Genomic DNA, 14,848 nt, shown 5'->3' with positions numbered 1-14,848 from the left:
ATGTTTGTAAATGTAGCTGGCTCACAATAGAATCTTCTCTAATTAATGAAAGTGACCTTAATAAGAAGGCTGATGTAGAAATACCAAGAGGTCATTTTGAGGTAATATGTTAGTCTCGTTAAATGTCAGTGTCACTTAGTGAGCTGCGGTTCATTGCTTTTCTTCAGACATTTTGAAAATTATACTTGGGTATTATAAGAATATTTTGGTGGGGAATGAACATGGTTGTAGGTATCTGGTGTGGATTAAATGTGGTGCGTCATTCAAAACTTATAACTGACCTATGAAATAAGGGTCATTTACTTTTTTTACATTGCCAGATTTACTAATTCCATGACTTTATAGAAAATATATGATATTGCACTGTTAAAGTACAGTAAAGTATACTTGGGTTTTGTTCCGAAGAGGGATCGGCCTTATTCTGTCATTAGGATCGTAGCCAAGTGACAAGCAATATGGATCATGGATGAGAGCACTCGAGATTCGTGCTAGGGCAGTGGCGGCCGCCTTAGTGAAACGTGAAAGAGAATCTAAATAACATTAAAGTGGAAAAATTTCACTTCTCTATGTCTCGGTCAAAGAAACTGAAAAAATAAGATCCAAAATGGTTGGTTTTGCATAGTATGAAGCATATTCACATACAAACACAGTTTTAACATGCGGCTAACTATTTATGTACAAAATTTAAAACAGCTGCAAGGGTACCTCATGTTGTGTGTGTTATCTATGCAGAATAAAGTGCCTTAATGTGGTTCTAGTTTCCCCAGTGTTGGCTTTGTGTTAGCGCCCAGTTGAACATTGTTACAGATCAATGCCACTGACACGCATGTGAAACACACACACACACACACACACACACACACACACACACACACACACACACACACAGAAACTCACACATATACTTACACACAGTTGGGCTTGTTTACAGTTTAAACAGCAGGTGGCTAAGATAACAACCACTTAATCCACAGCCATTTGGATGACTGAATGCAACACCCACACTGTGTCTTTTGCTTCTTTCTTTACCACAACTGCCAAAGAGGAGGAACGTTTTTTTTTTTTTCCTTTTTCAACGCAATCCATTTTGCCCATCTTTCAACTTTTTGCCAGTCACGACTGTTGCGGTCACTAGGCTATTTTAAATATTTTTATTTATTTTTTTTAAATCTTGTTAACTCTGAATATTTGCTCTCTGCGGGTTTAGATTTAAAAGGTTAAATGTGCAACAAGTTTGCTGCAAGAGTTTGCTGATCTTTAGTTTTATAATGTGTTTTTTGTGAGTATAAATGTTTGTTGTCCTCTAAATGTTTAATGGAAACTGGAATAAACTCCAGCTTCACTGCAAAATGTTAGAAAATGATCTGTTTTGTAACAAATTTCTGCTAAAAGCACACTTTGGCGATTAAAGTGAAAATAGAAATGTGTATCTTATGCATAATGTTTTAAATTGGGGAATCCCTTTCAATAAAGGTACCACCTATTTTCAAATTTTGCAATTAAGAAGTACAGATTTTCTGTTTAAAAAAAAATGGGGAATAAAAGTGTCAATTCAACTATTTTAAGCAAATTTACACCCTAAAATTACCTTAAAAAAGACTAGATTTTGGCTTAAAAGGCAAGCATACTGTACTATATTTGAAAATAAGCATGCACCTGAATTATGCAACACTGATCTTCGGCATCCTCCTTCTGTCCGAGCAGCTGTTCTTCTAGCCGCTACCTTTTAGCGCCAGCCTCCTTTTTTCACTTCCTGTTGCGACAAAAAGTCATGAAAGAGAGTTAGTGAAAGCTGCCTCTTCAGTTGCTCTTTGAAGAGCTTCCAGGGCCTCCTCTTCTCGCTCTTCACGGAGTTCACTAAAGACCACAAACGTGTGGTTTTGGAGAGTTTTACCATCCTCGTGGCAGCTGCAACTTCAAACATCTAATGCCGGTCAGATGCATTTTGTTTCCCATTCAGGTTCACCGACCCTCTAGCCAATCAGCAGGTCCGATTTCAAAAAACACAAACGAGCATATGGATAGAAAAAAAACCTGTATTTATTGTCAGGACCTGCTTTTGCCTTCAGATTGCTCACTTTGTCCATTTTTTTTTTTCCATCAGTGGCTTATTAATAATTGTAGAGATGTGGAAAAATATCATCTGCTCACGGGAAGAAGCACGTTGACTTATGGGAAAGGAAATTGCTAGAAATGGCGAGCAATGGCGTTTCACCATGGCAAGTAAGCAATGAAGGTTCGTACCACTAGTCACCATAGCAACCCTTTATAGGACCCATCACCAATGAAATTAGAGTGGCTTTGATGCAGGCGGTTGAAGGGGCTCGGAAGCTGATAAATAATGCCAATAAAGCGTATTCATCACAAGTAGTGCAGGTGAATGAGTGACAGTGAGCGCCACTTTATGCCAGGATGGGATTCAAAAAGCAGATTGGTGGCCGCCGGATTCAGAAATCTTATGTATATATTGATTTTTTTCATCTTATTCAAATCTATGTCGTTATCTAGGCTTCCGTTTGAGATTTAGGGCCTGCGATTGTGCAGATGCGAGAGTGTAGGCATCATCTTTTGGTCTATTTTGATATGGCGTACCTCGCACTGACAGTTTTTATCTTTTTATTTTTTATTTAATGCTGCAGCCACTGTGAAGAATGTTTGGTGCATAGCTGTTTTTGATCTACTCTTTCTCTTCCTGTTTTGCGCCTGTCAGCCGCCTTGACCCATATCTGAATCGGAATTGTGTCATTTGAACCATGCTGTGTAGATGACGTCGTGTTTTTGTCCTCCTTACTGCAGTACTGCATATTATTTTACTTGAATGTACACATACAGTACTTTTACATGATCCTAACCATGTTTAAAATCTTAATTTTGACTCGGAATGCACTAACAAAGGAATTTCCACCCCAAAAAAGGTAATTTAACCCAATTTTTAAAGAGTTTTCACCACATTTTTCCTCTACGATGCTTTCAAGCTCCATCTATTTTCAGTGCATCATTTGAAGCAAAATCCTACATGGTAACATCAAGTAGCATTTCCACTCCAAGACCTTTTTATTTGGTCTTACGCTAAAGCGAGCGCAACGCTGCCAGCCTAGCGCAAAAACTGTAAAAGAATTAATGGTGGTGCCAAATGGCCCGCCCTCATCAGACCTCCATTCTCTTCCCTGGCATCGTGGAGTGACTCAACTGCACTGGCATCCATGTGGAAAATGTTAGGACAGCAAGCCATGAAGATATTTATCATTGCACATCCAGGGCGCGTTGATGGCTTGTGTGGCATTGCTAGCGCTACCCAATGTTTACAACATAGTATTCGCACTCCACTGGCCTGATCTTGCAGCCCCCACAGGGAATTGATTCCTGCTGCCTTTTCACATTTCCGTCTTCCACTTTTCCATACTCGCTCGTCCTGGTAATGTCATTTTCTACCCTTGTTCCATCCCTGGCACCAATGTCTTGATCATTCTCCTTCATGTGATCTTTGGGTCTCACTCTCTCTCTCCTTGTTCCCCCCCCCGGCCGGCTCTCTTGTCACGAATGCTTACTTTATTGTTTTCTACGTTGGCTCAAAGCAGCTGATGTTTTCCCACCGCCTGGCGGCCTCCATGTCCCCCCTGCTTTGGGCTTTCAACGCCCTTGTGTTCACGCCCGCTGTCTGTCTAATCACCAGTGCTCGGACGTTTGGTCGCCGGTCTTTTGGTCGCCAGTCAAATGGTGACAAAGAGTTTACTGTTGAAACCAGCTCTCAAAATTGTATTCATGAGAGACAGTTTAAAATCTAAGTACTGTTTAATATCTAAGTACTGTTTCATATCTCAGTACTGTTTAATATCTAAGTACTGTATATTATCTAAGTACTGTTCAATATCTAAGTACTGTTTAATATCTAAACACTGTTTCATATCTAAGTACTGTTTCATATCTAAGTACTGTTTAATATCTAAGTACTGTTTCATATCTAAGTACTGTTTCATATCTAAGTACTGTTTCATATCTAAGTACTGTTTCATATCTAAGTACTGTATAATATCTAATTACTGTTTAATATCGAAGTACATTTGACCGGCGACCAAAAAGACCGGCGACCAAACGTCCAGTCACGCTATTCACCCGATTATTTCTGTTGAGGCTCTCCTCACCGTTTTTCTTCCCCCGTCAGGTCCGTCGGTCCTCATTCTTTGTGTTTGCACGCCGTCGCCGAGTGTTGTCCTTCCCTCCACTTCTCCGTCTGTCTCTGTGTACCGGGTTCCCGTCTTCAGCTTGGTTGACACAGCCTGGTTGACAGAAAGATTACGTCTCACATCTTTGTTTAAAAAGTGACATTTTTGTTTGTTTTTTTTTCCCCTGAGTGTCTGCTTTTTGGAGAGAGCACTTAGAATTCCTGATAGGTCTTGTTCTCATTTGTGTGAGTTGGAAAAAAAAAAAAGATGCCAATATTTAACCAAGATTGTTATCGGCAGTTTAACGTTTTATATTTGAATAGGCCACCATGCGTGAACAATATTACAATTGATGTTTGTACTCCCTCCCAGTACGTGGTGTACTCGTTGAATTGAATATTAGTGTTCAGAAAGGTTGTCTCCTGTAATTTTAACGACCTCAGTTAAGTTCGTATTGTCGTTCCAATTCTGTCTTTCATTTGAAGGATTTCACAAAGTCAACTTGGTTGTAATACTGACAAAAACTATCAAATCAGAAGGAAAAAATAAGACCCCTTTTTCCAAAAAGAGTGAAAACATTGAAATAAAAATGATTATTATTCACAAAATACTGGGGATGAAAGCCAAACCAAAAATGTGAATTTCCTACATTAATTTTTAAAGAGTGCAGTCCCTATTTTGACTTAAAAAATATAGATATAAAATAAAATAAGAAGTAGGTAGGTGGTTGATGATCCTAATTTGCATTGTTCAGCCTTGCAAACCCAGGATACCGCCATTTTAACTATATGTTGTTTGTTGTGAACTCCTGCATCAATATGCAAAAAAAAAAAAAAAAATCAGTGGAAGTCATGCATTTTGTATCAAAGGCATTTAGCAACTCCACTGTACACATTTATTTACTTGCCACGGGTTAGCAAACCCTTTCAATCGTGCCCTTTGCAGGTGAATTATTTAGCATTTCCATAGTGAAAGCCTTCTACACATAAAAAAAAGGCAAAGGCTGAATGTAATCTGTGGGCAAGGGAGCAAAAAAGATGAAGGAATAACATTTTCTTTCAATTACAACAACTTTGATTATCATCACACTTCATCAAACTGATTTCTCCAGAGATGACCTTAAAACACATTATTTGAGATTTCAGCGCTCCGTTAAATCATTTCCCAAAATGGAAAAATCACTACTTTTCTATATTTAATCCAGGGTAAATGGAATATAGCCGCTTTTTTTCTTCACTATTTATATTTGATTGCAGCACTTGATTATGCGTCGTGCAGTGCATACTAAAAAGTCACACATGTGCATAATTTAAAATGAGTGGGAATCAAATATGTTCCACTCACTTTCATTTATACACTATTGAATACAGTGGAACAATATTATGGCTTATTTATTTTTTTTAAATCAATCAATTTTTGCTGAAATCCTCTTTATTTTATGTGCATTACATTTTTTTTTACATTTTGGCTCAATTACTTTGTATTTAATCCATTCCTATCTAATTATTGACCCTATAATGTGTTTTATTGGCCTCTTTTATTGTTTTCTACACATTAAAATGAAATGATCCGTCAAACCAATCAAGATGCAAAATATGGAAAAGGTTCTATTCCAGTTTGCGATGGCATCCGTACAAACGCCGCTCAGTGTGTGACACATGTGGCCCGAGTAGGCAGGTGCTTCGGCCGTGGAGTGAAAGAGAGTATGAAAAATTGATGTGGCCTACTTAGAGCAGCTGAGCAGAGAGTGTGCAGGGAAACGGGGTGCCATGCCGGCTTCATATTAGATTTCGGAATCAAGCAAAAGCAGATTTTTTCCTCCTCTGTGCATTACATCACATTTTGTGTGTGTCCGTGCGCCTGTGAGTGTGTGCTGGGGCTAGCACATTGATTGCAAATGAGTTCAAGTTGAAGCCCTACCTTCTCGTAAGCCGCTCTCCGCCAGCGCCGTGTAGTTCTCATTAGCTCGTTTGGCAATTTTGGATGCTGTTTAACCAAGTGCGGCTTCTTTAGCTGTCCTCGTCCAGTTAAAAAGGCAATGGGAGATGGGAGTGCCATTCCTGAAGGATTCAGCACAATGGACAGCGCCACATGTTAATCAACGCTCACAAACGTCATCACATTTAGAGAAATGTTGAATCGAATACATTTAAGAGCCTATTAGAGGGCAAGTGACTATTTTTAGAGATTTATAAAGACAGACCATGTTCTTCTGGACTATAATTTGCATGAGACAAAGAATGCACAATAAAATTGGAAAAGTAGATACAAATTGCAGTTGTTTTTGTTTTAGTTCATTAGAAAAAAAGAAAAATCCTTATACGTTAAAGTAATAGTCAAATAGACGGACAAAATAGACATCTGTTCATGTAATATATTTGATTAGATATGATTAAATGTGTCAGTGATGCCAAATTGTGATGTATTTAATGCAGAAATTAACCAACAAGTACATAAAAGACATATTTATACTGATATTGGCAGCAATTGGCTGATATCGTTCGTCATTTCAACCTCATTTGATCTTGCTCCAGATTTAATAATATATACAGACTCACCCTTGAATTTGTTCTAACTTTGGGACAATTACTTAACATTTACAACATGTGGAAGCTGCAGTTAGTGTTGAAATCATTAAAAACTCATGCAAAAATCCCCCTCTGTGTAACCATCAACGTTAAGGACAGGTTAACTGTGAGTGCAAATTCACAATGAAGACAATTAGAAGGAACAGTTGACAGATGATATTAACTAAAAGCAGAGGAGGTGACCTTTAAAAGTTGTCATTACGGCGGATGCACACAGGGGGTGTTTTTCCATGATAACTTCCAGCTAATTAAGAATAAATGAAAATTAAAGCAGCCAGGCTATTTTTGTTTACCTGGAAGGAAAGACAAGATAAATATAGTCTAGTTCATCATCTTAACGGGATGATCAAATGGTGGTAAATGTGTCAAATGAAACGAATGGCTTTTATGGATGTGTCTCAATATGTACCCCAGGGAAGAAAAGTTCATTTTGACATAAGGGTCTAACAGATGGACGTAGACGTAGCTTGCATGTGAGCCCGATGGATATTGATGTAGCAGTTCCCTAATGAACGTAGACACGCACGCACATAGACTCTCTACTTTCAGTCTCCAACTATATTTTTCACAGCATTCTAATAATGGATGTGATAAATGTGCAAGTCATCCTAAGTTAAGGCAACACAAAAATACATGACTCTGTAGTCCCCTAGTTAATCCTTCCCTTCAACTTTTTCCTTTTTTTTTCCTCCTTCCAAGATCCTGTCCTCTCCTTGACTGCCCATTTAAGGATTTAAAAAGAGCTTCTTCAAGGCGTGCAAGAAAATAATCCACTGTTTCCATAATCCTACGTGGATGGATGCACTCAAACTATAAGTACACATTATTTGCACACATGCATATTCAAATAAGTATTCAGTCATTTACACGTTTATATATACACAGATTCAGACTTTTAAATACATGTTTGCTAGGAAATGCCAAAAGAATCTTCCAATTTGAATATAATCTTTTAGTGTCTGATACTTTTTGGAATATTTACAGAATACTGCGGTTATAAGTATGCAAGATTTTCAACGTGGGTGTGAGTGAAGTGAGTCAAAAAATGGTGGAATTTATTCTCACGTGATGAATAGTGTTCAGTATTCAACTTGGTTTGAGTGTGTGTGTATGGAAGAGCATTTCTACGCAGGCACAAAAAGGGCAAAAGGGCTCCCTGAAGGAAAAACCTCATTCCGAGGCTTTTGCCTGTCGATATTACAGCTACAAATCAGGGTTTCCCACTGCTGAGAAGCACAAATAGTACACACTGACTTACAATCACACACAGGCGGAGTCGTAGACCAGACCAGACCAAACTGGACAAGGGAATTATGACCAATCTTCCCAATACTGCCCTCCTGCCACTTGAAGCTAACACAAGAGTCGTTGGATGGCGATTAGACTTATTGAGCATGTGAATGATATGCTCAAGTACTTGCATACTCGGGTCCTGATCCGCATCTACCAGCGGAATACATTTGAGACTTGTTAGGGCTTGTTTGTGACCACTCTTTGTCCGTTCATTTGGGTAAACAAATTGAAGCAAAAACGGGAATCTAAAAGCCGTAAGCGTAATTTAGAAGATACTTGAGAAAACTTTTTTAGAAACAATTGAACAAACTCCTGTTTTCCTTAATATTGTTAGTCACCTGGGACATGTCACTCTTAAGTAGTCTATGTTTTTAAGTGTTATGTTGCCTTTCCCTTCTTTTATTCAGCTGATAAATAGAGAAATTGTACTAAAACAGGGTAGTTTCCCATTGAAAAAAGCTAAGATACTAGAATAAACATGGATTATAGCATTTATTCGTGATCTTTATGAATGAAATGCATGGCTTATATGTGAGTAAAAGACATTAATTTTCAGTTTGTCAATAAATTTAGATACGTCCACTTCTAAATCTTATTTCTCGTCTGTGTGGCGGTTAAAAAAGGATGTTTTTTCTCCCGCTAACCCCACCGTTGGAGCACAAAAGGCTCAAACTATTATAGCGAGATCCTTGTTTTCACCATCTATCTGTTATATGGGTGCTAGATGAGGATAATGTGAGATTAAAACAGAGTTTGCCACCAATGGTAATTAATAGAGTTAATTTGATTAATTCCTAATTATCCTTTTTGAAGATATGACTTACTATAATCAAAATTTTAGTTCAGGCCCAAGCATAGTAAATCTCCATCCTCTATACCACTGTTTTGCAAGGAGACAGATGCATATGTACAGTACTTACACAAATATAACAATTGACAATTCTATATATTCACATATGGAATCTCATAAATGTCCATGTTGAGAATCTTTAAATTGTTATGCATGCCTTGTAGTGTTTTGCTTATTGCCACTTGCCAGAGTTTAATAAAATCATCTTTCCAAACAGAATAATTCACCCACTGAAACGGCATCATTGCTAGTTTGTTGACAGAAGACTGTGATAGCGTCATAGAAGTGTTTTCATTACTTTTTGATGAATATGTTATTACTACTTGGCTATTCCGTTTCGGATGGATTCAAAAGAAGCACTCCAGAGTTGAGCGCATCAAAAGGAAGCCAGCTCATATTTCTGACCCGAGAGGGACTCAACCTGAGGGGTGGGGGGTCGATTCTGACCTTTGTTTGCCTCCTGCTCCAAGCAGGCTTTGATCTGTGGAGGTGGGCTTTAGTTGGGTTGCTATTTTCCTAAAATTGAGCCATTGGTTTTAATTAGCTAATGAACAAACCAGGTTAAATTGGATGGTCACTGTCCGAGGGGAGATTGGATGGAGAAGTGTGCTCTTATTTAGTTGGAAAGCCAACTTGATCAATTGCTTTCTTTCTCCACACACTCAATAAACACAGAAATCACGGTGAGGTGTTTCACTAAAATTATTAAAATACTGACGATTTAGCAAGACTTATGTTAAAACATGGCAAGTGTCTTAATATACGCTATCATTGAAAGATGCCATTAGAGAAGATGTTTTAGAAATTGCATCCCTTTCCATTGTGGCATCTACAAGGAATTTTAACATGAACATCAGTAGCCTGAGACCCTTCAGTGGACTTGTAGTGTACCTGATTGACACGCACAGAAAATGATACACAGCCAAGTTAAATGGCCAGTGAATGATGGATGTGCACCAGGCTTTGTAGTATTCACATCTGTTGTACCCATACAGCGGAAGACTTTAGTGAGGTTGGAATATAGTTGACAAATGGACCACATTTGTACCTGGCTTCTAGTCGACTTTTTTGACGATATTTCCCTGTTTGACCTCCACTCAGATAATCTTCATTCCCAGTATGCTAACGAATGATGAGCCTGCTGCCTGCTAAAGCTCGTATGGGATGATTTTTTTCTTCAAAACCACCATGTTTTTTTTCAACAACCCCCATCTTATCGCTCTCATGCGCTCCAATTGCTACACTCGGTATTTACGTTTAACATGCAGCTCTGTTCTAGCGTAGCCACTCAAAACACATTCAAAGCCATACTTGAACCTCACTTGAGTAGTGGAGAGGAAAGCCGGCAGTTGCTTTATCTGTAACAGTGGATGAGTTGAATACTGGGATGTTGTATGAATACTTGGGATATATGGGTTTTAATTCTATTGGTTGTACTTTGTTGCAATACCTGGAAATGTTTGTTTCACCATACAATGTAACGTCTAACAGGTTCATCTATCGCTCTCTTGGATTCATACGTATACACACAACACCTGAAAATGTCAACTGTTCATCTGGCGAGGATACATTTTTCAAATATTTGCCCACATTACTGCTTTCTGCTCCTCTTTGTTCTCTCGGCTATTTATTTTGTGTCAAACTACATCCCGAACGTTACGCCTGGCAGGGTTCAGTTGGCTTAAAAAATGTCAAAGCCACAATTTATTATTCCCCCAACGCTGGGGAAAATTACTAGATAACAATTTATGCAGTATTTTGTTTTTTTTTGCTCCCAATGTATGCAACACTAGTTTCTTACATCAATTAGAAGGTTTATGATTATCTTCTGGATCATTGCATTGGAAATGCACACTATAAAGTTAAACAAATATCCCTTCCATTCTCAAGTATTACTTTTTAACTTAATGAGCTTAATACTTTTCAAATACAGAAAATGTTTGCAATTTGCATTGAATTTCATTAGATTACCAAGTATATTAGACTTTATATAAGAGAAAAATACATATATACTATATGTATATATGTAGTATAACTTGTAAAATATTGAAATCAATGTACCGTAGGTCAATACTTTCATATTCCTTTAGCCTCACAGCAAAAACAATGAAATTCTACTCCTGACCAATTATATTAAAGATAAAGAATGAAAAACCAAACCCTGCTTTTTTCATCTAAAATAGCGGCTACACTGTCACGCAACGGTCAATCCTGCAAATTGAACTTTCCTCCCATAATAAGTCAGAGTTACACGTTAGCTGTTGGAAGAGTGCATAATAAATAGCCAAGTACAAAAGTCTCATTCCATGAAATAATAATGAGACAAGAAGAGGAGAGGTTTGAACTGGTGACCCCATGCTTCAAACTGAGCTGCGGTTACTCCAAACTCGTCGGCTTGCTACGCATTGCACGCATTTTCTACCAATGGGGGCACGTTAGTCCGGGATATTGGAAGGCTATGCGTGCGGTGGGTGACTTTCTTATGCAAAATGCATGTCGCTAAAGCGAGCGAGGGAGGCGGGGAAGGGTACAGCGCCCGAGAAAAAGCGCTCTAATGTTATGCAAGGCTGCATCCTGGGCGACATCGACGGTACATTAAGATTAAGGGCTGCCCTGTCTTTTTAGTCAACTACTTCAAAGTTGTTTTGCCAGCAGAACAGAAACACATTAATTTCAAAAGAAGCTGCACAAAGTGGAAAAATATTGCATATGACAGCTTATTTTTTTTTCCATTTCAGCGGAACATATCTCGCATTTATTTTTCCACAGGATGATTAAATTGCTTCTGAATTGTCAGTGCAACTGTGTTTACAATGTCAGGTTTATCAGATCAAGATTGATTCTTTCAAAAAGTATCTCCTGACTAATTTACTTGTTAAGAGTTTAAAAGAGATTCCTGTTGAACTCTGAGTGCCATTAATGTGTTTATCTTTTATTTATTTATTTTTTTCCCAGGATGGAGAGGAAAAAAATACCTCCATCTTTTTTAGGCTTACAGTAGAAACTCAAACATCCCTAAGGACATCGTTAGAGAATAACTATTTGTCAAACCTATAAAAAGGTAGAACACTTTTAAAATTGTTTGTTTTAACATCTTGGCGTTAACTTATTTGTTCAAGAAAAAAAATACTTGCAGCTGTCTTTAGGCTCCCAATGAAAACAAATCCTAACATTATTTGACCAATTGGGATATCCGAAACTACATTGTCATTTTCTATTATGTGCTAAGTAACACGTTAGTGGGGGTACACTTTGAGCCCTTCATTGATTCCCTCTGACATTGTGCAAATGGTCTTTTCTTAATAAGGAGAATCCACTTTGGTCGAAAATACCTTTTCTTTTCATCGGAAGCAGAAGTCTTAACGCAACGAGCGGAATTCTATTCGATCAGAGCCGCTCGGTAACAGCGGGAGCTTCACAGAGCAAATTCTCCGCTAATCCCTGTATTGCTTGAGGGTTACAAGCGGAAACGAGGTGGCATGGCGCAGCGGTGCCCCATCTTGGGAGGAGAAAAAATGACTGAGGCGCTTTCCTTTCTTCTTTTCTATAATATTGGCTAACTTGCTTAGGCTGACCGTGTGTAGTTATGCAAGAAAAAGTCATTTTACCGTATTTTCAGAACTATAAGGTGCAATGCATTATAAGGCGCACTGCATTATAAGGCGCACTGCACTATAAGGTGCACCCTAAACAAATGACATTTTAATTTTATTTCCATATATAAAGCACACTGGATTTTAAGGCCTATTTTGGAGAAAATTTCAGACTTTTAAGTGCGCCTTATAGTCATGAAAATACGGTATCTTACAAACACACCTGTTTTAGCAGCACTAGCTACTATACAAAAAGGTGTGCTAATCATAGTGCGTGTATATGTAAATAGAAAATAATTGATGGCAATATATGTCTTTTTATATGGACAATGTGACTGTTCAAGATGTGCCTTTAAAATTGCTCCAATGTTCTCGTTCTTTTTGTGTCAGGGGAATAAGGAGAGGAGAAAGAACCTAATAAAAAGCTGAAATTCACTTTAACAGGCGAAAAGATAAGCGCTTGTCTAGGTTGCGTGGAGGGCATCAAGAGAGTCGCTTTGGTCACACAGAATAACATAATCACTTCTCTAATGATGTGCTTGCTCCACGCTGGGGGCCAATGCAGCCCGTAGCCGCCTAATGCTAACAAATCACCACGGCCGTGAGCACACGTGACGTGAACATTCACACATGACGACATTTAGAAAGCAATTAACGCAACGGATGGGAAAGGGAAAGAAAGAAGAGGAAGAAGAAGAGCCCAAAAACGTGACATTCCTCATTGTCAAGACTAAGCTGCTGCTTTGCTTGGCACTTTGTCTACTAATTAGTAGTGTCCGGCCATCACTCACATTCTTGTTTTTTCCCTCCCTCGTAGGTGGTTTTAACAATTGCAAAGAGTTTTTTGGGGAAAGAAAGGTTTAAGTCTTAGTCATTGCTATTTTTTGGGAAGAGGAATCCAAGTGCAGATGGGCTTTTTGAAACTGATAAAGTATCTCTTTCTTTGGATTAAACATTTGATTTGACTTGTTTTTGTCTATGTTTTAATCCGATATCAGAAAGCAAGAAGATTTTGGAAGCGCTCAAAAGACTGGAAATTAGACAAAGTTGTATTCCTAACTCCACTATATGTATAGATTATGCATGGTGTGTATATACTGCACGTTATGGTCATTGACAGTTGAATTTATGCTCATGTATTTGTCATATTACCCCCCAAAAAGACACGGTTATATTGCACTCACACTGCACTGCATGAACTGAGGGGAAATGTGAAAGAGCTGAATGTCTTTGTTGGAATTAAATCTATGAAGCCTTCAAATCAAGTAGCTTATTTGCTGGAAAGAGTCTAAAGAAAACTCCAAATAACTTTAAAGGCATCTGCATATGTCATACACATCATGTTCTTAGTGTTGCAAATTACACTGCTATAAAAGGTCCCATTTGTTTTCTTTACAAGACACATTGGAAAGTAGTTTCAAAATGGAGAAAATTGGAATTTGTTTGAGTGACAGTGAATATTGCAGGTGCAAACACAGTCAACTGGTAAAAATCAAATCACAAAGGCCGGCCTGTTTAAATGAGCTGACAGCGAGGGATGATTTTGTATTTATTCTTGTTAGGCCTTTTATTTAGAAATATTGTTTGGGGGAAAAAAAGAACATCTTTTTTAGCGGCCTAAATGGAAATGATACACACTCCATGATTACCATTACATTCCAAATGTAGTTAGTCTTTAAAAAATAAAAATGCCAAAGCATTAAAGCATAGTCTATGGAGGAAAAAAAATGTTATTTGAGAACAAATTAAAAAAAAAACGGTTTAAATCCACTGTCATTATTTGACTACAAGCGACCTTGACTGAAGGCCAATGACGGGATATTGGACGCCACCTTAAACCTTGACCGCAACCCTGGCGTCTCATTTCCGATCGTCTGCCTCTAATGGCCGTCCTCTTCATTACGGTTTTGAGTCTGAAATGACCTCATTGTTTCCATTTAAACGCACAAATGTGTATGCATTTCTACATAGACACATTGGCGAGGGAGTAACAAGAGTACGCGTCATTCAGTTTTGTAATCAGTGCCCAGACAGTGTGTTTGTCTAATGAACTGTCCGGCATTAGCAAGCCAGAGATTTGGTTTCCGGGCTTGAAACAATGCAGGCATTAAATTACATTGGGAGGATGGAAGTAACACAAAGTTTTGTGCATTTTCTAACACCCATATGTACACAAATGTTTCACAGGTCGCGGCAAAGGTACTGATTATACGCGGATGCTGGGTGGGGGTGTCAGTGGGACTTCTGGATTGAACAGCGGTGGCGGAATGAATTAATCATGGGTTTAGTCGTTCTTCAAGTCGCCTGCTTGTTAATAGCGACTAATATGAGGCAACATGTTTCGCTCTGTGAACTGGTTTT

At 38.3% G+C, this 14,848-nt stretch overlaps 2 protein-coding genes across 3 annotated transcripts in view; one reads left to right on the top strand and one right to left on the bottom strand.

The window, feature by feature from the left end:
• The window catches only part of gja4 (gap junction protein alpha 4), a 31,589-nt gene extending 25,370 nt beyond the window's left edge, over positions 1-6,219 (bottom strand). The window contains exons 1-3 of the mRNA XM_077742958.1: positions 6,084-6,219; positions 4,143-4,277; positions 1,657-1,753 (exon numbers count right to left, since the gene is read on the bottom strand). The gene's annotated coding sequence lies outside the window, so the exon portion shown is untranslated. The remainder of the gene's footprint in view (positions 1-1,656; positions 1,754-4,142; positions 4,278-6,083) is intronic.
• Positions 1-14,848, top strand: part of dlgap3 (discs, large (Drosophila) homolog-associated protein 3) — a 59,084-nt gene that overhangs the window by 7,481 nt on the left and 36,755 nt on the right. The window lies entirely within an intron of this gene.

The sequence above is a fragment of the Stigmatopora nigra genome, chromosome 21 (genome assembly GCF_051989575.1).
Source record: "Stigmatopora nigra isolate UIUO_SnigA chromosome 21, RoL_Snig_1.1, whole genome shotgun sequence".
In the NCBI taxonomy this organism is placed as follows: Eukaryota; Metazoa; Chordata; class Actinopteri; order Syngnathiformes; family Syngnathidae; genus Stigmatopora; species Stigmatopora nigra.
Note: the sequence above shows the minus strand (reverse complement) of the source record. Positions and strands in the feature narration are given on the sequence as shown.